The sequence below is a fragment of the Cervus canadensis genome, chromosome 18 (genome assembly GCF_019320065.1).
Source record: "Cervus canadensis isolate Bull #8, Minnesota chromosome 18, ASM1932006v1, whole genome shotgun sequence".
NCBI classification, from domain to species: Eukaryota; Metazoa; Chordata; class Mammalia; order Artiodactyla; family Cervidae; genus Cervus; species Cervus canadensis.
The window spans coordinates 64,389,129-64,413,496 of NC_057403.1; positions in this window are offsets into that span (position 1 = coordinate 64,389,129).

Consider the following 24,368-nt stretch of genomic DNA (forward strand, 5'->3'; position numbering starts at 1 on the left):
TTGAATGTGGGTAAATCCAGGAGACTCTGGACATGTGACCCCAGGTACAGGGTGGGAAAGTTGGGGTCACCCTGGCAACTGTGCCAATGTGATCCCGTGTACAGAGTCTGGGGAGGCATGTCTTCCTGGCCACCATGTACATGTAACCCCAGGTACAGGGTTAGAGATACGGGGTCACCCTGGAGACTGGGGCAATGTGACCAGAATTACAATATTCTGTGAGGTGTAGTCACCCTGGAGACTGCAGAGGTGTGAGACCTGGTGCATGATCTGGGAGGCGTTGCCACCCAGGAGACCATGGATGTGTGACCCTAGGTTCACGGGCTTGGAATTGGTGTCACCCTAGAACCAGTGGGTGTTTGAACCCAGTACAATTGTTTGACAGGTGGTGTTACCCTGGGCGCTGTGGACATATGAACCCAGGTGCAAGCTCTGGCGAGTGGGGTCACCCTGACACTATCTACGTGTGACCCTAGGTACAGGGTTTGGGAGTTGGTGAATGTGCCCATGTGACACCATGTACAGTGTCTAGGAGGGTGTTCACCCTAGAGACTGTGGGTATGTGTCCCAAGGTACAGTGTCTGGAATGTGGGGTCATGCTAGAATCTGTGGACATGTGACGCTGGGTGCTGGGGTCAATAGTCCAGCATCTGGAAGACTGTGGTTATGTGAGCCCTGGTACAGTGATTTGAATGAGTCACCTGTGAGACTGTGGATATGTGGCTCCAAGTGCAGGGTCTATGAGGGAGTCAACCTAGAACCTCTGTTTGTGTGCCTGCAGGTGAAGGTTCTGGAAGTGATGACACACAGGAGACTGTGGACATGTAAACCACATTACAGGGTCTTGGAGGGTGTAACCCTGTGGACCAGGGGCATGGAACAGGTTCAATGTCTATGGAAGAGTGACTCCAGGTACAGTTTCAGGGAGTTGGGACCATCCTGAAAACTGTGGACGTTTATCCCCAGGTAAAGTTTCTGGGAGGTGGGATCACACTGGAGACAGGAATGTGACCCCAGGTATGGGATCTTGAGGGTGGGGCCATCCTGGTGGCTGTGGACTTGTGACACAAGGTACAGGAATAGGATCAGGGTCACCCTGCAGACTGTGAGCGTGTGATCCCAGGTGCATGATATGGGAAGTGGGGTAACCCGGGGAACTGTGGATATATGACACTACGTACAGGGTCTGGGTGGAATATGACACTAGGTACTGGAGTGGGCAACCCACTCCAGTACTCTTGCTGGAAAATCCCATGGATGGAGAGGCCTGGTAGGCTGCAGTCTATGGGGTCGTTAAGAGTCAGACACGACTGAGTGACTTCACTTTCACTTTTCACTCTCATGCTTTGGAGAAGGAAATGGCAACCCACTCCAGTGTTCTTGCCTGGAGAATCCCAGGGATTGGGGAGCCTGGTGGGCTGCCATCTATGGGGTTGCAGAGTTGGACACGACTGGCATGACTTAGCAGCAGCAGCAGCAGCAGCACAGGGCCTGGGGGATGTCACCATGGAGAGTATGGACATGTGACCCCAGGTGCAGGTTTGGCAGGGATGACCCTGGAGACTGGCTAGGTGAACCAGGATTTAGGGTATGAAAGGGTCTCACCCTGCAGACTGTGGACTCTTACCACAGGTACAGGATCTGGTGGTGGTCACTGTGGAGATGGTGCATGTGTGAAACCTGATAGAAGTTCAAGGAGGGGGTCAATATGGAGAAGGTGGAGGTGTGACCCTATGTGCAGGGTCTGGAGTGCACAGTCTGGAGACTGTGGCTGTGTGACTAAGGTGCAGGGTTAGGGAATGGGGTCACTTTGCAGAATGTGGACATGTGACTCCACAGGCACCGTTTGGGTCATCCTGGAAACTGTGGACAAGTCACCAAAGTACAGGGTATGAGAGGTGGTGTCACATTGGAGACTGAGGACATGGGATCCAAATTACAGGATCTGGGAAGGGGATCACCATGTAGACTGTGGATCTGTGACCACAGGTATAGAGTCTGGGAAGTGATATCACACAGGAGACTGTGGACATAGGATGCCAGGTGAAGGGTCTGGGAGGGAGTCACCCTGGAGACTGTGGACGTGTGACCCCAGGTAAAGGCTCTTGAGGGTGGGGAAAGCCTGGTGACTGCGACCTGTGACCCCAGGTACAGGGTTGGGAATTTAGTGTTGCCCTGGAGACTGTGCAAATGCAACCCCAGATACAGGGTCTGGGGAGAGGTGTCATCCTGGCCACCGTTGATATGTAACCCTAAGTACAGTGTCTGAGATATGGGGTCACCCTGGAGACTGAGGCCATGTGACCGGAGGTACAATAGTCAGTGAGGTGGGTTCACCTTGGAGACTGTGGACGTGTAACCCCAGCTGCAGTGTCTGGGAGGGGTGTCAACCTGGAGACTGAGGACGTGTGAGACCAGGTGCATGATCTGGGAGGGGTTGCGACCCAGAAGACTATGGATCTGTGTCCCCAATATCAGACTTTGGTGTGGATGTTACCATGGAGACTGTGGATGTTTGACACCAGGTGAAGGGGCAGGGAAGGGCATCATCCTCGAGACCCTGGAGGTAGGATCCCAGATTCAGAGTCTGGGAAGGGAGTTCTTCAGGAGTCTGTGGAAATGTTATGTCAGAAAAAGGGCCTGCAGTGGTTACCCTGATGACTATGTACATGTGACATATAATACAAATACTGAAATTGGGGGTCATCCTGGAGACTGGAGAAATGTAACCACAGGTGCAGATTCTGAGGACAGGGTCACCTTAGAGACTGTTGACATGTGACATCAGGTGCTTCATCTTGGAGGTAGACCATTCTGGAAATTCTGGACATGTGACCCCAGGAACAAGGTCTGAGAGGGGGTCACCCTTGAGATTGTGGGATTTTGACCCAGGTACAGCATGTTGGAAGGTTGGTAACCCTGGAGAATGTGCACATTTGACACCATGTACAGGCTCTGGGAGGTGAGTTCACCCTGTTGACTATGGCTATGTGACCCAAGGTGTGACTCTGGAGACTATGGATATGTGACCCAAGGTGTGACTCTGGAGACTATGGATATTTTTCACCCAAACCAGGTCTGGGGATGGGGATCACACTGGAGGCTGTAGATATGTGACCCCAGGTGCAGGATCTGGGTGCTTGGGTCACCCTGGAGACTGTGGTCATGTGAGCCCCAGTGTGGGGTTTTGGATGAGTCACCCTGGAGACTGTGGATAAGTGACTCCAGGTGCAGGGTCTGCAAGAGAGTAACCTGGAAACTGTGATTGTGACTCCAGGTGAAGGGTCTGGGAAGTGATGACACACAGCAGACTGTGGACATGTGATCCCCATTACAGGGTCATGGAGAGGGTAACCCTGGCTAACAAGGACATGGGAAACCGGGTTCAATGTGTGGGAGGTGGGGTAACCCTTAGACTATGGAAGTGTGACCCCAGGTACAGGTTCTGGGAATTGGGTCCATCCTTAAAACTGTGGATGCTTCACACCGGTAGCTTCTGGGAGGTGGGGTCACCCTGAAGACTCTGGACATGTGACCACAAGTTCAAGTTCTTGGAGGTGGACTCGACATGGAAATAGTGGACTTGTGACCCCAGGTACAGGATCTTGAGGGTGGGGTCATCCTGGAGGCTGTGGATTTGTGACACCAGGTATAGATTTTGGAGGGTTCACACTGGAGACTCTGGATGTGTGTTTCCTCTGCAGGAGAGCTCCAGTGAACCTAGGTCTGTCTGAAAAATTCTTGGATCATGTGGGGAAACACCCTGTGTGTTAATCTGGACACCCAGGTTCAAATTTGCATATTTTTCTCGGGTGGCCCTAAAGCGGTGCAACCTATCCACATCTGGAAAATACGTCCAATTGCCATTTTCTTACTTTTGACAGAGCTAACTTTGTTCCACCCCTGGGGTTTCTGAATCACATGGGAGGCTCGCAACTCCTATCTTTGAGCCTATTTACAGTGGAATGTCACCTCACAGAGGTGACCACAGTAAGGGACCCAGCACTCTGAGACATATCCCCGCAGTCTGCTTCCTCATGGGCAGTACCAGTATCACCTAGATATGTGTTTGAAAGGTGGGAAAATGCACTGAGACACACAGCACAGACTCTCGAATTTAGGTCCTCTGAGCAGAACTGGAGGGTTCATGTCTTAGGAGCTAAAGAGTTCCTGCAAGAGAGAGGTTTGAAAACACACTCTGTGTGGATGCCTTTCCTTCCTTGAAGAAATATAGGTTTCCCAATATCTTGCGAACTGAGAGTCACACAGTGCTTGAAAAGTGCTCACTTAGACATGAGTTTTCAATGGTAATTTCCACTTGGGGCTGTAGCCAGACAGAGGGGTCCCACACTCACTGGGAAAGGCAAAGCAATATCTAAATGTCTGTTCCATTCCGTTTTCTCTGTAGGAGAGCTCTAGTGAGCGTAAGTCTGTCTGGAAAATTCTTGGATCCTTTGGGGACACACCCTGTTTGTGAACAGGGATACCAGAATGAGGGGGCACAATTCGTTTTTCTCTCTGTGGGCCTTAAAGCAGTGTGGCCTAGCAACAGCTTGAAAATCCATCCAATTGCTCTTTTCTTGATTCTGAGAGAGCTAGATTTGCTCCATCCTTTTTGATTCCTGAAGCAAGTGGGTGAATTGCAACTCCCAGCTACGGGCCTTTTTACAGTGGAATGCCACCTCACAGAAGTGAGTATAGTGAGGGACCTAGCCCTCTTGGACACACTCTCACAGCCTGCTTCCTCATGTGCGGTACCGGTATAACCTAGGAATGGCTTTGCAAGGCTTGGAAAGTGCAGGGAGACACATGGCCTTGACTCTGGAATTTAGTTCCTCTGAGCAGTACTGGAGGCCTCCCATCTGGGAAGCTAAACAGTTCCTGTAAGATAGAGGGTTGAGAATACACTCTCTTTTGATGCCTTTCTTTCCTTGAAGGAAGATATCTTTCCCTGCATTCTGTGAACTGAGAGTCACACACTGCTTGAAAAGTGCTTGCTTGGAGGTCATCTTTCAGGGGCACTTTCTCCTTGAGTCTGTGACAATAGGGAGGGGCAAACCAACTTCCAATGTCTGTTCCATCCCATTTTCCCAGCAGGAGAGGTCTAGTGAGCCTAGTTCTGTGGAAAATTCTTGGATCCTGCCGGGACACACCCTGTGTTTGAACCTGGATACCTGACCTACAGGGCACAATTCGTATTTTTCTCTCGGGGGCCCTAAAGTGGTTCAGCCTAGCAACAGCTTGAAAATCCGTCCAATTGCTATTTTCTTACCTCTGACAGAGCTAGCTTTGCTCTACCTTTTGGAATTTCTGAAGCAAGCGGGTGGCTCACACCTTGTAGCTTTGAGCCTGTCACTGGAATGTCACCTCACACAGTTGACCACAGTAAGGCACTCAGCCCTTTCAGACACATTCCTGCTGCCAGCTTTCTCATGGTCAGTACCCTTATGACCTAGGAATGTGTTTGCCAGACTCGGAAATTACAGGGAGACACACAGCCCTGACTCAGGAATTTAGGTCCTCTCAGCAGACCTGCTGGTCTCATGTTTTAGAAGCTGAAAATTTCCTGCAAGATAGAGGTTTGAAAACACACTCTCTGTGGATGTCTTTCCTTCCTAAAAGGAAGATAGCTTTCTTCACATTCTGCGACCTGAGGGTCACACTCTGCTTGAAAAGTGCTTGCTTGGAAGTCTATTTTCAGTAGCAATATCTCCTTGAGGCTGTGACCATAGGTAGGGGTCCCACACTCACAGGGAAAAGCAAAGCAACCTCCAAATGGCTGTTCCAACTAGTTTTCTCTGTAGAAGAACTCTAGTGAACATAGGTCTGTCTGGAAATTTCTTGAATCACGAGGGGACACATCCCTTGTGTGAACCTGAATACCGGACCTAGGGTGCACAATTTGTATTTTTCTCTCTGGGTGCCATAAAGAGGTGTGGCTAGCAATTGCTTGAAAATCCATCCAATTCCTTTTTTCTTACTTCTGACAGTGCAACCTTTGGTCCACCATTCAGGATTTCTGAAGCAAGCCGGTGGCTCACAACTCCTAGCCACGCGCCGATTTGCCATGGAAAGTTACCTCATCTAGGTAAGCACAGTATGGTACTCAGCACTCTCAAGAACACACCTGAAGCCTGTTTTCTCATGAGCAGTCCTGGCATTACTCAGAATGTGTTTACAAAGCTCAGAAAATGCTCAAAAACACACTGCCTTTGCTCTGAAATTTAGGTCCTCTGTACCAACCTAGAGGTCTCACATCTTAGTATCTAGACAGTTCCTGATAATAGAGAGCCTGTTTCCTCATGGGCAGTCCTGGTATGACCAAGAAATGTGTTTACAAAGCTCAAAAAGTGCAGGAAAACACATTGCCCTGACTCTGGAAGTGAGGTCCTCTGGGCAAATATGGAGAATTCACATCTTTGAAGCCAGACAGTTCCTAATAGATAGAGTCTTGAAAACACACTGTCTATAAATACATTTCCTTCCTCAATGGAACATAGGTTTCCAGCATTCCATGTCCATAGAGTCACATACTGCTTGAAAACCCTTGTTGGAAGTCATTTTTCATTAGCAATTGCTCCTGATAGAGTGACCATAGGGAAGACCACCAAACTCACAGGAAAAGGAAAAGCAACATCCAAAGGTCAGTTCCATCATGTTTTCTCTGTAGTGGAGATTCAGTGTGCCTAGGTCTGTCTGGAAAATTCTTGGATCCTGAGTGGACACATCCTGGGTGTGAACATGGACAGTGGACCTTGGTGGTAAATTCACCTTTCTCTCTCAGTTGGCCAAATACAGTACAGCATAACAACTACCTGGAAATGCATTTAGCTGCTGGTTCCTTACTTCTGGCAGTGATCGCTTGGAACACCCTTTGGGATTTCTGAAGCAAGTAAGCAGCTAGCAACTCGTAGCCGCTGGCCCATTTACAGTGGGATGCTACATCATCTTGGTAAGTGCAGCATGGCACCCAGCAATCTCAGAAACCCTCCTGCAGCCATTTTTTCTTAACAGCACTTCTGGTATGACCTAGGAATGTGTTTACAATGCTCAGAAAGTGTTCAGTTCCGTTCAGACGCTCAGTTGTATCTGACTCTTTGGGACCCCATGAATCGAAGCACGCCAGGCCTCCCTGTCCATTACCAGCTCCCCGAGTTTACTCAAACTTATGACCATCGAGTTGGTGATGCCATTCAGCCATCTCATCCTCTGTCATCCCCTTCTCCTCCTGCCCTCAAGCCCTCCCAGCATCAGGGTCTTTTCCAATGAGTCAACTCTTCACATCAGGTGGCCAAAGTACTGGAGTTTCAGTTTCAGCATCAGTCTTTCCAATGAATACCCAGGACTGATCTCCTTTAGGATGGGCTGGTTGGATGTCCTTGCAGTCCAAGGGACTCTCAAGAGTCTTCTCCAACACCACAGTTCAAAAGCATCAATTCTTCAGTGCTCAGCTTTCTTCACAGTCCAACTCTTACATCTATACATGACCACTGGAAAAACCATAGCCTTGACCAGATGGACCTTTGTTGGCAAAGTAATGTCTCTGCTTTTTAATATGCTATCTAGGTTGGTCATAACTTTCCTTCCAAGAAGTAAGCGTCTTCTAATTTCATGGCTGCAATCACCATCTGTAGTGATTTTGGAGCCCCCAAAAATAAAGTATGACACTGTTTCTACTGTTTCCCCATCTATTTTTCATGAAGTGATGGGCCCAGATGCCATGATCTTAGTTTTCTGAATGTTGAGCTTTAAGCCAACTTTTTCACTGTCCTCTTTCACTTTCATCAAGAGGCTTTTTAGTTCCTCTTCACTTTCTTCCAAACGGTGGTGTCATCTGCATATCTGAGGTTATTGATGTTTCTCCTGGCAGTCTTGATTCCATCTTGTGCTTCTTCCAACCCAGTGTTTCTCATGATGTACTTGGCATATAAGTTAAATAAGCATGGTGACAATATACAGCCTTGACATAATCCTTTTCCTATTTGGAACCAATCTGTTGTTCCATGTCCAGTTCTAACTGTTGCTTCCTGACCTGCACATAGGTTTCTCAAGAGGCAGGTCAGGTGGTCTGGTAGTCCCATCTCTTTCAGAATTTTCCACAGTTTATTGTGATACACACAGTCAAAGGCTTTGGCATAATCAATAAAGCAGAAATAGATGTTTTTCTGGGACTCTCTTGCTTTTTCAATGATCCAGCAGATGTTGGCAATTTGATCTCTGGTTCCTCTTCCTTTTCTAGCACCAGCTTGAACATCTGGAAGTTCACGGTTCATGTATTGTTGAAGCCTGGCTTGGAGAATTTTGAGCATTACTTTGCTATCGTGTGAGATGAGTGCAATTGTGCAGTAGTTTGAGCATTCTTTGCTATTGCCTTTCTTTGGAATTGGAATGATAACTGACCTTTTCCAGTCCTGTGGCCATTGCTGAGTTTTCCAAATTTGCTGACCTATTGAGTACAGCACTTTCACAGCATCACCTTTTAGGATTTGAAATAGCTTAACTTGAATTCCATCACCACCACTAGCTTTGTTCATAGTGATGCTTTCTAATGCCCACTTGACCTCATATTCCAGGATGTCTGGCTCTAGGTGACTGATCACGCCATCATAATTATCTGGGCCATGAACATCTTTTTTGTACAGTTCTTCTGTGTATTCTTGCCACCTCTTCTTAATAGCTTCTGCTTCTGTTAGATCCATAGCATTTCTGTCCTTTATTGAACCCAATCTTCGCATGGAATGTTCCCTTGGTATCTCTAATTTTCTTGAAGAGATCTCTAATCTTTCCCATTCTGTTGTTTTTCTCTATTTCTTTGCATTGACCAGAGTAAGGCTTTCTTATCTTTGGAACTCTGCATGCAAATGGTGCAGGCTGTGACGGACCATGCAGAAGCATGGCCATGAGGAGCTACTTCTCGCCCAAGGTCAGAGGCAGTGGCTGAGGGGAGCCACCCCATGTCCGAGGCCAGGGACAGTGGCCAGAAGGGCTACCTCACGCCTGAGGTCAGGGGAGGTGGCTGAGATGAGCTACCCCATGCCCAAGGTCAGGGGCTGTGGCCAAGAGGAGCAATCCCACGTCCAAAGAGCAACCGCTGCTCGGGTGCAGGAGGACCGAGAGGAGCTACTCCACATTCAAGGTCAGGAGGGGCAGCCTGAGGAGATGCCCATCGTCCAAGGTAAGGAGGAGTGGCTGCGCTTTGCTGGAGCAGCTGTAAAGAGATACCCCACGTCCAAGGTAAGAGAAACTCAAGTAAGATGGTAGGTGTTGTGAGAGGGCATCAAAGGGCAGACACTGAAATCAGAATCACAGAAAACTAGCCAATCTGATCCCATGGATCATAACCTTGTCTAACTCAATGAAACTAAGCCATGACGTGTGGAGCCACCCAAGACGGACGGGTCATGGTGGACAGGTCTGACAGAATGTGGTCCACTGGAGAAGGGAATGACAAACCACTTCAGTATTCTTGCCTTGAGGACCCCATGAACAGTATGAAAAGGCAAAATGATAGGATACTGAAAGAGGAACTCCCCAGGTCGGTAGGTGCCCAATATCCTACTGGAGCTCAGTGGAGAAATAACTCCAGAAAGAATGAAGGGATGGAGCCAAAGCAAAAACAATACCCAGTTGTGGATGTGACTGGTGATAGAAGCAAGGGCCGATGCTGTAAAGAGCAATATCGCATAGGAGCCTGGAATGTTAGGTCCATGAATCAAGGCAAATTGGAAGTGGTCAAACAGGATATGGCAAGAGTGAATGTCGACATTCTAGGAATCAGCAAATTACAATGGACAAGAATGGGTGAATTTAACTCAGATGACCATTATATCTACTACTGTGGGCAGGAACCCCTTAAAATAAATGGAGTAGCCATCATGGTCAACAATAGAGTCCAAAATATGGTACTTGGATGCAATCTCAGAAAGTGTAGGGAAATATAATGCTCTGACCCTGGAATTTGTGTCCTCAGGGCAAACCTGGAAGTCTCACATCTTTGAGTCTATACAGTTTGTGATACACAGAGGCCTGATCAAACACTCTCTGTTGATGCCTTACCTTCCTGGATGGAACATAATTTTCCCAGCTTTTTGTGTGCTCAGAATCACACACTGCTTGAAAAGGCTTGTTGGAAGTAATTTTTCAGTAGCAACTTCCCCTGATGTTGTGACCTTAGAGAAGACTGCCACACTCACAGGACAAGGCAAAGGATCATCCAGACGTCTGCTCAATCACGTTTTCTTGATAGGAGCGATCCATTCAACCTAACTGTCTAGAATACTCATGGATACTGTTCCTACACATCCTATGTTTGAACCTGGATACCGGACCTTGGCAGCAAAATTTGCATATTTTTCTCAGTTGGCCCTAAAACGGTTAGACCTAGTTACTGCCTGAAAATGCGTCTAATTGCTGTTTTCTTACTTCTGACAGTGATAGTGTTGGTGCACCCTTTGGGATTTATGAATCTCCACTCCAAGCCACTGGCCCCTTTCCAGGGAGATGTCGTCTCATCTAGGTTAGCACAATATGTCACCCAGCACTCTGAGACACACTCTTGCAGCGTGACTTTTCATGGTCAGATCTGGTATGACCTAGGAATGTGTTTACAAATCTCAGAAAGTGGTGGGAAACAGACTGCCCTGACTCTGGTATTTAGGTCCTCTGGGAAACTTGGAGGACTCACATGTTTGAATCTAGACAGTTCATGACAGGTAGAGGCCTGATAACATATTCTCTCGAGATGCCTTTCCTTCCTCAAAGGAATATAGCTTTCTCAGCATTCTGTGTGCTGACTGTCACACACTGCTTGAAAACGCTTGTTGGAGGTCATTTTTCATTAGCAATTTCCCCTGGAGGTGTGACTGTAGGGAAGGCGCCACACTCACAGGTAAATTCAAAAGCACTTCCAAACATCTGTTCAATCACGTTTTCTTGGTAGGGGCCATCCATTCAACGGAAGTCTATCTAGAAAATTCGTGGACACTGCGGGGAAACACCTATGTTTGAATCTGGATACCAGACTTTGGTGTTAAAATATGCATTTTTCTCTCACTTGGCCCTAAAACAGTGCAGCCGAGCAACTGCTTGAAATTCCATCTGAATGCTGTTTTCTTACTTCTGACAATGCTAGCTTTGGTTCACCCTTTGGGATTTCTGAAGCACGTGAATGACTTGCAACTCCTAGCTGCAGGCCCATTTCCAGTGGAATGACACCTCATCTATGTGACCACAGTATTTCACCCAGCACACTCTGATACACTCCCTCAGCATCCTTCCTTAGGAGCAGACCTGGTATGACCTAGGAATGCATTTAGAAGTCTCAGAAAGTGCAGCAAGACACACTGTCCTGACTCTGGAACTTAGGTCCTTTAAGCAGGCCTGAGCTCTCACATCTTAGAAGCTGAACAGTTCCTGCTATAAAAAACACACTCTCTGTTGATGCCTTTCCTTCACTGAAGGAACATAACTTTCCCAATGTACTGTGTGCTGAGAGTCACACACTGCTTGAAAACGTTTGCTTGGAGTTCATTTTTCAGTCGCAATTTCCCCTGAGACTGTGACAGTAGGGAAGCGCCCACAATCACAAGACAAGCAAGCAAGCATCCAAATGCCTGTTCCATCACGTTTTCTCTGTTAGAGCGGTCCAGTGAACCCAGGTCTATCTGGAAAAGTTTGGATCCTGTGGGGTCACATCCTGAGTGTTAACCTGAATACAGGACACAATTCACCTTTTTCTTTCAGTTGGCACTAAAACGGTTTGGCATAGCAACTGCTTGAATATCCATCCAGTACTTGTTTTCTTATTTCTGACAGTGACAGATTTGGTCCACCCATGTAATTTCTGAAGCAAGCAGTCCGCTTGCCACTTCTATCTGGTGGTCCCTTTCCTGTGAAATGTCACACAATGTAGGTAGCACCACATGGCACCCAGCTCTCTCAGACACACTCCGACAGCCTGTTTCCTCATTGGCAGTCCTGGTATGACCTAGGAATGTATTTACAAGGCTCAGAGATTGTATGGAAACATATGCCCTGACTCGGGATGTTAGGTCATCTGGGCAAGACTGGAGGTCTCACGTCTTACAATCTAGACAGTTCCTAATAGATAGAGGCCTGGAAACACACTCTCTGTTGATTCCTTTCCTTACTCAAAGGGCCATTGCTTTCCCAACATTTTAGGGCCAACCTAGAGGAAAATGCGAAATTTCCCACCAAGGCCCATTACCCAGGTTCACATGCAGGATGTGTCCCCACAGCACTGAAGAATTTTCAAGACAGACCTAGGCTAACCCTAACCCTAACCCTAGGTTCTCTCCTACAGAGAAACATGATGGAACAGACGTTTGGATGATGTTTTGCCTTTTCCTGTGGGTGTGGTGGACTTCCCTATGGCCAAACCATCAAGGGAAATTGCTACTGAAAAATGACTTCCAGGCAAGCATTTTCAAGCAGTATGTGACTCTCAGCACACAGAATGCTGGGAAAGCTATGTTCATTCGAGGAAGGAAAGTCTTCAATAGAGAGTGTGTTTTCAGGCCTCTATCTATCAGGATCTGTCTATATTCTAAGATGACAGATCTCCAGGCTTGTCCAGAGGACCCATCTTCCAGAGTCTGGGTAGTGTTTCCCTGCAAATTCTGAGCCTTGTAAGCACATTCCAAGATCACTCAGGAATGCCCATGATGAAACAGGCTATGGAAGAGTGTCCGTGTGTGCTGTGTGTCATTCTTTCCTTACCAAATGAACTGACATTCCACTGGAAATGGGCCAGGGACTAGGAGTTATGAACCGCCTGTTGCTTCAGAAATCCAGTAAGGTGGAACAAAGCTATCATTGTCAGAAGTAAGAAAACAGGTATTAAATGAACTTTCAAGCAGTTGTTAGGCCACAACGTTTTAAGCCCAATGGAGAGAATAATGCAAATTTTGCCACCAAGATCCGCTATCAAGGTTCACATTCAGGATGTGTCCCTGCAGTATCCAAGAATTTTCCAGATAGGACTAGGCTCAGTATATCTCACCTACAGAGCAAACGTGATGGAACAGACATTTGAATGTGGTTTCCTTTTACTCTGTTTGTGGGGCTTTCCCTCCAGTCATATCTTCAGGGGAAATTCTTAGTGATAAATGACCTGCAAGCAAGTGTGTGACACTCAGGAAGCAGAATGTTGGGAAAACAATGTTCCTTCAAGGAAAGAAAGGCATCAGCAGAGAATGAATTTTCAGTCCTTTATCTATCAAGAATTGTCTAGATTCTAAGATGTGAGACCTCCAGTCTTACCCTGAGGACCTAACTTGCAGAGTCAGGGCAGTGTGTTTCCCTGCACTAGCCCAGGCTTTTAACCACCTTCCTACATCATCCCAGAACTGCCCATGAGGAAACAGGCTGCAGGAATGTGTTCAGACTGCTGGGTGCCATACTGTTGTTACCCAGGTGAGGTGACATTCCATTGCAAATAGGCCATCAGCAGCACTTGCGAGCCGCCTTCTTGCTTCTGAAATCCCAAAGGTGGGTCAAAAGCGATCACTGTCAGAAGTAAAAAAAAAAAAAAAAACAAAAAAAAAGCAATTGTATGGATTTTCTAGCAGTTGCAAATTTGGCCATCAAGGTCCGGTATCCACTGTCAGACTCAGGAGGTGTCTCTGCTGTATCTACCCATATTTCACAAAGACCTAGGCTCACTGGCTGCTCCTATAGAGAAAATGTGATGGAACAGATGTTTGGATCTTGGATTGCCTTACCCTGTGAGTGTGGGGACATCCTTACTGTCACAACATCACAAGAAATTGCTACTGAAAAATGACCTGCAAGCAAACGGTTTCAAGCAATGCATGACTCTCAGTTCACAGAATACTGGGAAAGTACTGTTTCTTCGAGGAAGGAAGGGTATCAACAGAGAGTGTGTTTTGAGGCCTCTATCTATGAAGAACTGTCTTGATTCTAACAAGAGAGCCCTCCAGCCTTCCCAGAGAACCGAACTTCCAGAGTCAGGGCAGTGTCTTCCCTGCCCTTTAAATGCTTTGTAAACATATTCCTAGGTCACACCAGGACTGTCCATGAGGACACAAACTGTGGGAGTGTGTCTGAGTATACAGAGGGGCCATTATGTGCTTACTTAGAGAAGGTGACATTCCACTGGAAATAGGCCCGTGACTAGGAGTGGTGATCTGCTTGCTTGCTTCAGAAATCCCAAAGGGTGAACCAAAGTTATTGCTCTTCAAAGTAAGAAAACAGCAATTAGATGGATTTTCAAGCAGTTGCCAGGCCACGCAGTTTTAGGACAAACTGAAAGAAAAATGTGAATTGTTCCACCAGTTCCAGTATCCAGGTTCACACTTAGGATGTGGTCCTGCAGTATACACGATTTTCCAGACAGACCTAGGTTCTCTGGATCACTCCTAGAGACAAAATGTGATGCAACAGAAGTTTGGATGTTGGTTTGCCTTTTCCAGTGAGTGTAGGGGCTTTCCCTAAGGTTACACTGTCAGGGGAAGTTTCTACTGAAAAATGACCTCCAAAGAGCGTTTTCAAGCAGTGTGTGACTCTCAGCACAGAGAATGCAGGGAAAAGTATGTTTCTTCAAGGAAGAAAAGACATCAACAGAGAGCGTGTTATTAGGCCTATATCTATTAGGAACTGTCTAGAATCTAACATTAACCTCCAGGCTTGTCCAGGGGCCTAACTACCAGAGTCAAGGCACTGTTTTTCCTGCACTTTCCAAGCCTCCTGAAGACATCCTAGCTCATATAGGGACTGCCCATGAGGAAACAGACTGTAGGAGAGTGTCTGAGAGTGTATGGTACCAATACTGTGTTTACCTAGATGAGATGACATTCCCCTGGGAATGGGCCAGAGGCTAGGAGTGGTGAGTTGCCTGCTTGATTCAGAAATCCCAAAGGATGGGCCAAAGCTATCATTGTCAGAAGGAAGAAAACAGCAATTGGATGGATTTCCAAGCAGTTGCAAGGCCGTAGCATTTTCCCAAATCAAGAGAAAAAATGTTATTTTTGCCCCCAAAATCCGGTATCCATGTCCAGACTCAGGATGTCTCCATGCAGTATCCACCAAGTTTCCAGACAGAACTAGTCTCAGTGGATCGATCCTACTGAGAAAATGTGATGGAACAGACGTTTGGATGCTAATTTGCCTTTCTCTATGAATGGGGAGTGCGGCATCCCCATGGTCACACCATCAGGGGAAAGTGCTACTGAAGAATGACCTCCACGCCAGCATTTTCAAGCCTTGTGTGTCTCTCTGCACACAAAATGTTTGGAAAGTTATGTTCCTTCAAGAAAAGAAATGCATCAACAGAGAGTGCTTTCAGCCCTCTGTCTATCAGGAACTGTCTACATTCTAAGTCGTGAGACCTTCAGTCTTTCCTAGGGATCCTAACACCCAGAGTCAGGGCAGTGTGTTTCCATGAACTTTTCAAGCCTTGTAAACACTTTCCAAGTATATACTGGGGCTGCTCCTGAAGAAACAGGCTGCACGACTGTATCCGAGTGTGTTGGGCAGCATACTGTGCTTACCTGCATGAGGTGCCAATACAATGGAAATCGGCTAGTGGCTGGAGTGGTGAGCAACCTGCTTGCTTCAGAAATTCCAAAGGGTGGACAAATCTATCCCTGTCAAAAGTAAGAAAACAGCAATTGGATGGATTTTTCAAGGATTTGCTACGCTGCACCATTTTAGAACCAATGTGGTCCCAAAATGAGTGTGGGAGATAAAAATGAGAATTTTGCCACCAAGTTCATATATACAAATTCACACTCATGATGTGTCCCCACAATACCCACGAATTTTCCAGACACACCTAGGCTCACTTGATCGCACCTAAAGACAAAATGTGATGAAGTATACGTTTGGATGTTGGTTTGCCTTTACCCGTGAGTGTGGGAGCCTTCCCTACCATTGCACCATCAGGGGAATTTTCTACTGACCAATGGCCTACAAGCAAGTGTTTTCAAGCACCGTGTGACTCTCAGCACACAGAATGTTGGGAAAGCTATGTTCCTTCGCGGAAGGAAAGGCATCCATATGGAGTGTATTTTTAGGCCTCTATCTATCAGGAACTGTCTAGAACCCAAGACATGAGACTTCAAGGCTTTCCCAGGGCCCTAACTTCCAGAGTTAGGGCACTGTGTTTCCCTGCACCTTCCAAGGCTTTAAACACATTCCTTATTCAAACTGGGACTGCCCATGAGGAAACAGGATGCAGGAGTATGTCTGAGAGGGCTGGGTGCCATACAGTGCTTAACTAGATGAGGTGACATTCCACTGGAAACGGGCCAGCAGATAGGAGTAGCAAGCCGCCTGCTTGCTTTAGAAATCTCAAAGGTTTGATCAATGTTATCACTGTCATTATTAAGAAGACAGCAATTGGGTGGATTTTCAGGCAGTTGCTAAGGCCGCACTCTTTTAGATCCAAACGACAAAAATTGCTAATTTTGCCAACAAATTCAAGGATGCAGATTCACACTCAGTATGTGTCCCTGTAGTATCCGAGAATTTTCCAGACAGACAGAGGATCATTGGATCTCTCCTACAGAGAAAACTTGATAGAACAGACATTTGGTTGTTTGTTTTCTTTTTCCTGTGAGTTTGGGGGTCTTCCCTACAGTAACACAGTCATGGGAAATTGTTACTGAAAAATCACCTTCAAGCAAGGATTTTCAACCAGTGTGTTACTCTCATCACACAGAAATCTGGAATAACTATGTTACTTCAATGCACGAAAGACATAAAAGAGGGTGTTTTTCAGGCATCTATCTATCAGGAACTATCTAAAGTCTAAGATGTGAGAACTCCAGGTTTGCACACAGGCCCTAATTTCCAAAGTCATAGCCAGTATGTTTCATTGCACTTTCAGAGCCTTATGAACACATTCCTGGCTCCTATTTGGTCTGATTCAGAGGAAACAGGCTGTGAAATTGTCTAAGAGTGCTGAGAGCCATACTGTTGTTACCTAGATTATTTGACATTTTAATGGAAATGATCCAGCCCAATGGGGTTGCAAGCCACCTGCGTGTGTCAGAAATCTGAAAGATTTGACCAAACCTATTGATGTCAGAAGTAGGAAAATATCAATTGGATGGATTATCAGGCAGCTGCCAGTGCACATCCTGTTAGTGCCAAAAGAGATACAATGCTAATTTTGCCAAGAAGGTCAAATATTCAGGTTCACACTCAGTATGTTTCCCTTGCAGTATCCAAGAAATTTCCAGAGAGACCTGGGGCCATTGGATCCTTCTGTCAGAGAAAAATTGATGGAAGAGACATTTTGATGTTTGCTTGCTTTTCCCTGTGAGTGTGGGAGCCTTCCCTACTGTAACACACGTGAGGGGAAAGTTTTACCTAAAAATGACTTCCAAGCAAGTGTTTCCACTTAGCGGGTTGCTTTCAGCAAACAGAATGCTGGGACACCTGTGTTCACTCATGGAATGAGCGGCAATGAATAGGGTGCTCTTCAGGCATCTCTCTTTCCATGACTGCTGTCTGGATTCTAAGATGTGAGAAGACCACGCTTCCACAGATGCCCTAAATTCCAGAGACACAGCCAGTAAGTTTCCCTGAACTTTCCATGGTTCATGAGCACAGTACTCTATCTTACTGGGACTCCCCATGAGGAAAGAGTCTGGAGGAGTGTGTCTGACACAGCTGAGTGCCATACTGTTTTTAAGTAGTTTAATTGGCATTCCAATGGAAATGATCTTGCCACAAGGAGTTGCACGCTGTCTGCTTGCTTCAGAAATTCCAGTGTTTTGACCAAAGCTATTGCTGTCATTAGTGGGAAAAGAGCAATTGTACTGATTTTCAAGGAGTTGCTAAACCCCAGCCTACTGTGGCCAACACAGAGAAAATTCTAATTTGCCAACAAGGTCCAGAATCCAGGTTCACACTGAGCATGTGTCCAAGCACTATCCAAGAATTTTCCAGACAGACTTAGGATCACTGGATCCCTCCTACAGGGGACTTCACGGAACAGATGTTTTGACATTTGTTTACTTTTCTCTGTCAGTGTGGGGGCATTTCCCATGGTAACACAGGGGAGGGGAAATTGTTACTTCAAAATGACCTCCAGGCAAGAATTTCCAAGCAGTCTGTCACTCTCAGCAAACAAAATGCTGTGAAATCTATGTTTCTTTGATGAATGAAAGGCAAAAAATAAAAAAGAGTGTATTTCAGACATCTATCAGAAACTGTCTAGATTCTAAAATGTTAAAACTCCAGATTTTCACAGAGCACCTAATCTTCAGAGTCACAGCCAGTATGTTTCCTCGCATTTCTGATACTAGCAAACCCATTCCTAGGTCCTCCTGGGACTGCCTATGAAGAAACAGGCTGTAGGTGTGTGTCTGAGAGTGCTGAGTGCCATCTAGTCTGATTACCTATTGGGTTTACCTGCCATTGGAAATGATCCAGTGGCAAGGAATTGAAAGTCCCATGTTTGCTGCAGAAATCCAAGAGGTCTGACCAAAGATATTGCTGTCACAAGTAAGAAAACAGCAACTGGATGGATCTTCAGGCAGTTGCTACTCTGCACCATTTTAGGCCCACCTGAAAGAAAATGCTGATTTAGCCAACAAGGTCCAGGATCCAGCTTCACACTCAGTATGAGTCCATGCAGTATCCAAGCATTTTCCAGATAGACCTAGGAACACTGGATCTCTCCTACAGAGAAAACCTGATGGAACAAACGTTTGGATGTTAGTTTGCTTTTTCCCTGTGAGTGTGGAACCGTCCTGACTGTAACGCAGTCAGGGGAAGTTCTTACTGAAAAATGAAATCCAAGCAAGCATTTTAGAGCAGTGAGTTACTCTAAGCACACAGAATGCTAGGACATCTATGTTCCACTGATGAAAGAAAAACGTAAAAGTAGAGTGTTTTACATGCATCTGTCTATCAGGAACTGTCTAGATTGTAAGATGTCAGAACTCCAGGGTTGCACAGAGACCCTAATTTCCAGTCATAGCCAGTGTATTTTCCTGCACTTTCCGAGCCTTTTGAACACATTTCTAGCTCATATTGGGTCTGTCCCTCAGGAAAAAGGCTTAGGAAATTATCTAAAAGTGCTGAGTGCCATAATGTTGTTACCTTGATTAGTTGACAATCTATTGGAAATGATCCTGCCACAAGGAGTTGCAAGCTGCCTGTTTGCATAGAAATAGAAATAATTTGACCAAACCCATTTATGTTGTAAGTAGGAAATTGTCAATTGGATGCATTCTCAGGCAGCTGTCAGCCCACACCCTTTTAATGCCAACAGAGAGAAAAGGTGAGTTTTGCCAACAAGGTTCAATATCCAGGTTCACAGTCAGTATGTGTCCCTGCAGTGTCCACGACTTTTCCAAACAGATCTAGGATCACTAGATCTCTCCTGTAGAGAAACCTTGATGGAACTTTTACTCTGAAGCAGGGACAGTCTTGCCGAGGTGACTCCTTCCCCAAGGCCACAGCTGGGAGGCCTCACACCAAGGCCATAGAAGTGGGGCCCAGAACTAAGGTCACCTGTGAATCTGACTGGGCCCCCTTTGCAACTGTTGCCAAAAGCACCTGATCATCGCTAATGAGCTTCCTGACTCCCTACCACGCAAAGATGCCCACTCCAGTAAACACCCTATGGTACCCCACCCAATCACCTAATATCAACCTTCCAGCAGGAATTTTCTTTGTCTTGAAACTGTGAAAATTGGCTCTTAACCCAGGAAATCAGTCAAGTTTCCCTATTCGGTCAGGTGGTTGGCCCCCTGAGCTCACAGTGCCCACTTTATCTCTGCTCTTTGTTCTTAATACAAACTCACTCCCTTCTGAAATGCTCTATGTCTGGACATTCTTTTCCAACTCGTGCTCAGACAGCCTCAACAAGCCTCCCATCACCAGGGCCACTTTCCTGGATCACACTCACCACTTGCTTGTCCACTCCCCGTTCAGAGCAGAAAGGCCCCCTCGGCCTGGTCCTTCCCTCTCACGTCCCGTGCCTGGTCACCAGGAGCTCCCACCGTCCCTGGGCAGGCTGTCTTCTGTGTCCTGCAGAGGCCTCTGTGGTGTCACGTGAAGAAACAAGAGGCACCCATGAAGCCTCCCACTCCAGCACAGCAACCAGTACCCACCTACTGAACTCTTCACTCTGGATGGGCCTGGGGGTGTTTCAGGGAACGCCCCCCAACATGTCCTTGTTCCCATCTAATTCCAGCACTGCCCACGTGAGAGTCACTAAGCTACTCTGTGATGACTGCACAGAGAGAATACTTGTTCACTCGCCCCTCCCAGGATACATGGTTCTTATGGGCAGGTGCCTCCCAGGATATGGGGCTCACCTGGGCAGGTACCCTGCAAGACTCAGCACCCAGGAACTGTGCACAGAGCCCTCATTGCAAAGAGCCCCCAGCTCCTCTGTTGGACAGATCTGACCTTGAGACCCTCAGAGGAGGACCTGAGGTAACATACAGCAGCTTCAGGATAGCTTTGTGACCTTGGGCTTCACTGGTTGCAGCCTCCTTCCAGCAGGTTTTCCAGAGGGCCCCATAGCACCTGGGCACTGAGTCTGTCTCCACCCACCACCCATCCTCTCCCTGACCCCTGGGTCCCTCTCATTAGAAGAAGGCCTTCCTGAAATCCTCTCCCACTTAGAGGTCAAATAAAAAGATTAGAAAACAAGTCAGAGCAGCAGCCCATATCCATCCTGACCCAAAGGACCCACACCTGTTCCTGGAACCCTGGCCAGGACAACGAGGCCCATTTTCTGAAACCACAAGCCCAGGTGGGCAGATTGGCTGACCTGACTGGCCTGTCCTTTGGATGTGTGCCTGGGTTGAGGTCTATATAAACCCCCTCAAGTGCCTGCAGCTGTACCTGATGCTGTCTTTCTGCTTAGATGGTGCAGGGCTGGCTTGATAAGAGAGACTGAGGGCCCATGGTGTTTCGGGGGACTGGGTCTGTGTTGGGCTCTGCTGGACCTTCTGCAGGAGGTGCTAAGCTGTCACTTCCTAAGGATGGGCTGTGTCACCTGTTCCTGCTGTTGGAAATCTTCTCAGGCAGAGATGAGGAAGCAAGAAAACAGGCAATGGGAGCAGCACAGGAGAAGTGACTCAGGTAGGAAAGTGCAAAGCTTCCAGGTCACCCAGGCCAGGACCATTCCGCCTGACCTAAAGGAGCCACGTCAGTAAGCATGCTGTTGCTGGAGTGGCTCCACTTTTCTCCAGCCTGTGAGGTCTTTGCACATGTTCAAGTGTTTTATCTGTGAAGGGTGGATGAGGTTCCGGAATGGCTAGCCTGGGGGTCAGCCAGCATTTACTTAGAGATGACTCCGTGGAGTCTCCCATCTTCCCACTGAGGACCCTCCTTGGGAGGGGAGGGAGTAGGGGTATGTGCAAGGGCTGCTGGCTACACATGAGTAAGTCCCCATCCCTGACCATCTTCAGAATTGCTCATCCCTGAAGCAAGTGCCCTAATTGGGCTTTCACTTGTGCAACTGGTGGCTTCTTAATTAGCAATGTGGCCATTGATATTAAATGTCCTCCATCAGGACTGAGATGTTACACTACATGTACTTGTGTAAGAACCTGGGGAGGCGTGTGCATCCAGTACCCCTAGGCACAGGCTTCAGACTTGACCCCTCAACATTCTGGAGCCCAGCCACTGCTTTAGCATTTCTGAGGGTCCAGTGCTGATTTTAAGGGTTCTGTAATCCACCCTTCATCTGCTTTAATGAGACCCACATTTCTAGGATCCTACAGAACAGGGTCTGTGTGGCTGCTCTGTGGCTTCTCTAACATGATCACAAGCTGGGTGGTTTAACACAACAGGAGTTCATCCTCCCCCAGTCCTGGAGACCAGACATCAGAAATCAAGGTGGCACAGGGCTGACATCCCTCCAGAGGCTCCAGGATAGGATCATTCGTGCCTTTTCCAACTTCAGGGGCTCCAGGGATCCCTGGGCTTGTGGCCCCCCCATCTCTGCCTCTGCCTTTAAGAGGCTTCCCCTTTGTGTCCTCTTTCGTCTCTTTGAAGGAGTCTGTCAGTTGGATTGAAGGTCACCCTAACCCTAGATGACCTTACCTTGCTATCCTTAACTACATTTACAAAGACTCTTTTCCCAGATACGGCCCTGTTCTGGGGGGACACACCTTTGGTGGCCACCATTTACCCCATTCTCTCTGTAACAAATAACCCTCATTTTAGGAGATCACCACAGGCCCATAAAGACGGGCACAGAGAGCGGCCACACACATGGAGAGAATGAGGCCCTTGGAGTCACCTGGAATGGATGAAGGCCTGGCTTCATCAGGTGAGGGGAATCACAGGGAGGAGAGGAGTATGGTCTTGTTTAGGCTTCAAAAAGACCACGTTGGGGTGGGATGTGAGATGCACAATTGTGGTGGGGAGCTTCATCAGGGCCTGAGGGGGAGGTTAGGCTTGGGCCAGGGCCATGGGTGTAGAGGGGACTTAGTGTGGGGGTTGGTCATACACCCAGGAGGAAGAGCTCACGGTCACTGGGGCACACGGACCTGGGAACCTGGGAGGTCTTCGTCTTTCTGAACCTGAAGAGGAAACGTTAAAATTTTACATCACCTCCTGCTCCTTCTGCCTCTGTAACTCAGCTTGCTCCTTGCAAAGTCTGGATAATGTAGGTCATGCAATCTCAGAAAGTGGGGACTTAGAATACTCGGAGCTGGAGCTCGTCTCCCTTGCCCTTGCCCTGGCCCCTGCAAACCTTCTTGATCATGCCTGTTCATGAGAATGAAGAGCCTGCCTCCCTGACACTCCCCTCACCCCAGGGGGAACTTCCCACTCTGCTGGAGCACCTGGCTGTTGATGGCCACTGACAGCACTCTGGTCTCCTCAGGACCCACTAGGGCTTCAGCTTCAGGATACTGTGAGGTTCAGTTCAGGCAGATGGAATCTGGTCTCCTCAGAACCCACTGGGGCTTCAGTTTGGGGGCATTGTGGGGTTTAGTTCAGGTTGATGGGATCTGGTCTCCTCAGGACCTGATGGGGGTTCAGCTTTGGGACATTGTGGGGTTCAGTTCAGGCTGACAGGAGATGGGTCACCACAAGACCCATGTGGTTTCAGCTTTGGCACATTGTGGGGTTCAATTCAGGCTGAGAGAACTTGATCTCCTCAGGACCTTATGGAGGTTCAGCTTTGTGACATTGTGGGGTTCAGTTCAGGCTGACAGGAGATAGGTCACCACTGGATCCATTGTATTTTGGCTTTGGGTCATTATGGGGTTTAGTTTTGGCTGATGGAATCTAGTCTCCTCAGGATCCACTAGGACTTCAATTTTGGGGCTTTGTGGGGTTCAGTTGAGGCTGACAGGACTCTGATCTCCTCAGAACCCATTGGTGCTTCAGCTTTGGGACATTGTGGGGTTCAGTTGAGTCTGACGGGAGTCTGGTTTCCTCAAGCTTCCTGCAACGATGTGCTGCTGAAAGAAAAAGTGAGGAAAATTGGGAAGAAGCTTCTGTGTGTGGCTGTTGCTGAAAATCTGTCTTAAGAGGACCCAAGACTGTTAGGGCTTGATGTGGAAAGTTGTGGAATTTTAGTCAGTTTTTGTCTGTAGTATAAGATGGTGTCCTATATTGTTCCTTGGTGTGTGGTTTCCATTTTTCCCAGCACGGTTTATTGGGGGGGGGGCTGTCTTTTCTGGCATGTATGTTCTTAGTTCCTTTCTTGTAAATTAATTACCATGCACCTGTAGGTTTGCTTCTGAGCTCTCTTGACTATTTCCGTGCCAATTCCACTCGTCTTCTGGTGACTTTAGGTCCATACTCTAGATTGAAGTCAGGGATAGACATGCCACCAGCCTGTTCTGCTTTCTCAGGATCCCTTTGGCTCTTCTGGTTCCTTTGTGGCTCCACACAGATGTGAAGATTGCTTTTGTTTCTGTGAAAAATGTCATTGAAATGTTGGCAGTGATTGCATGAATGTGTACGTTGCTTTGTTTAGAATGGATATTTTAATGGTATTTTCACCCATAAGCATGGGATATCTTTTTACTTGTGTCCATTCAGTTTCTTTGATCATTGTCTTGTAGTTTTTAGCTTTCAGGTCTTTCAAGTCCTTGGTTAGATTTCTAGTTATGTGGGGGAGGGGATGCAATTGTAAAAGGAATTATTTTCTTAATTTCTCTTTCTGATAGTTCATTATTAGTGTAGAGAATCACAAATGATCTTGCAGTTCTGCTGACTTTCTTTTTTCTTTTCTTTTTTATTTTTTGGCCCCGCAGCTCGACATGTTGGATCTTAGTTCCCTGACCAAGGATCAAACCTGTACCCCCTGCAGTGGAAGTGCAGTCTTAACCACTGGACTGCCAGGCAAGTCTGTGAATTCGCTTTTTAGTTCTGACAGTTGCTTTGGTGTAGTG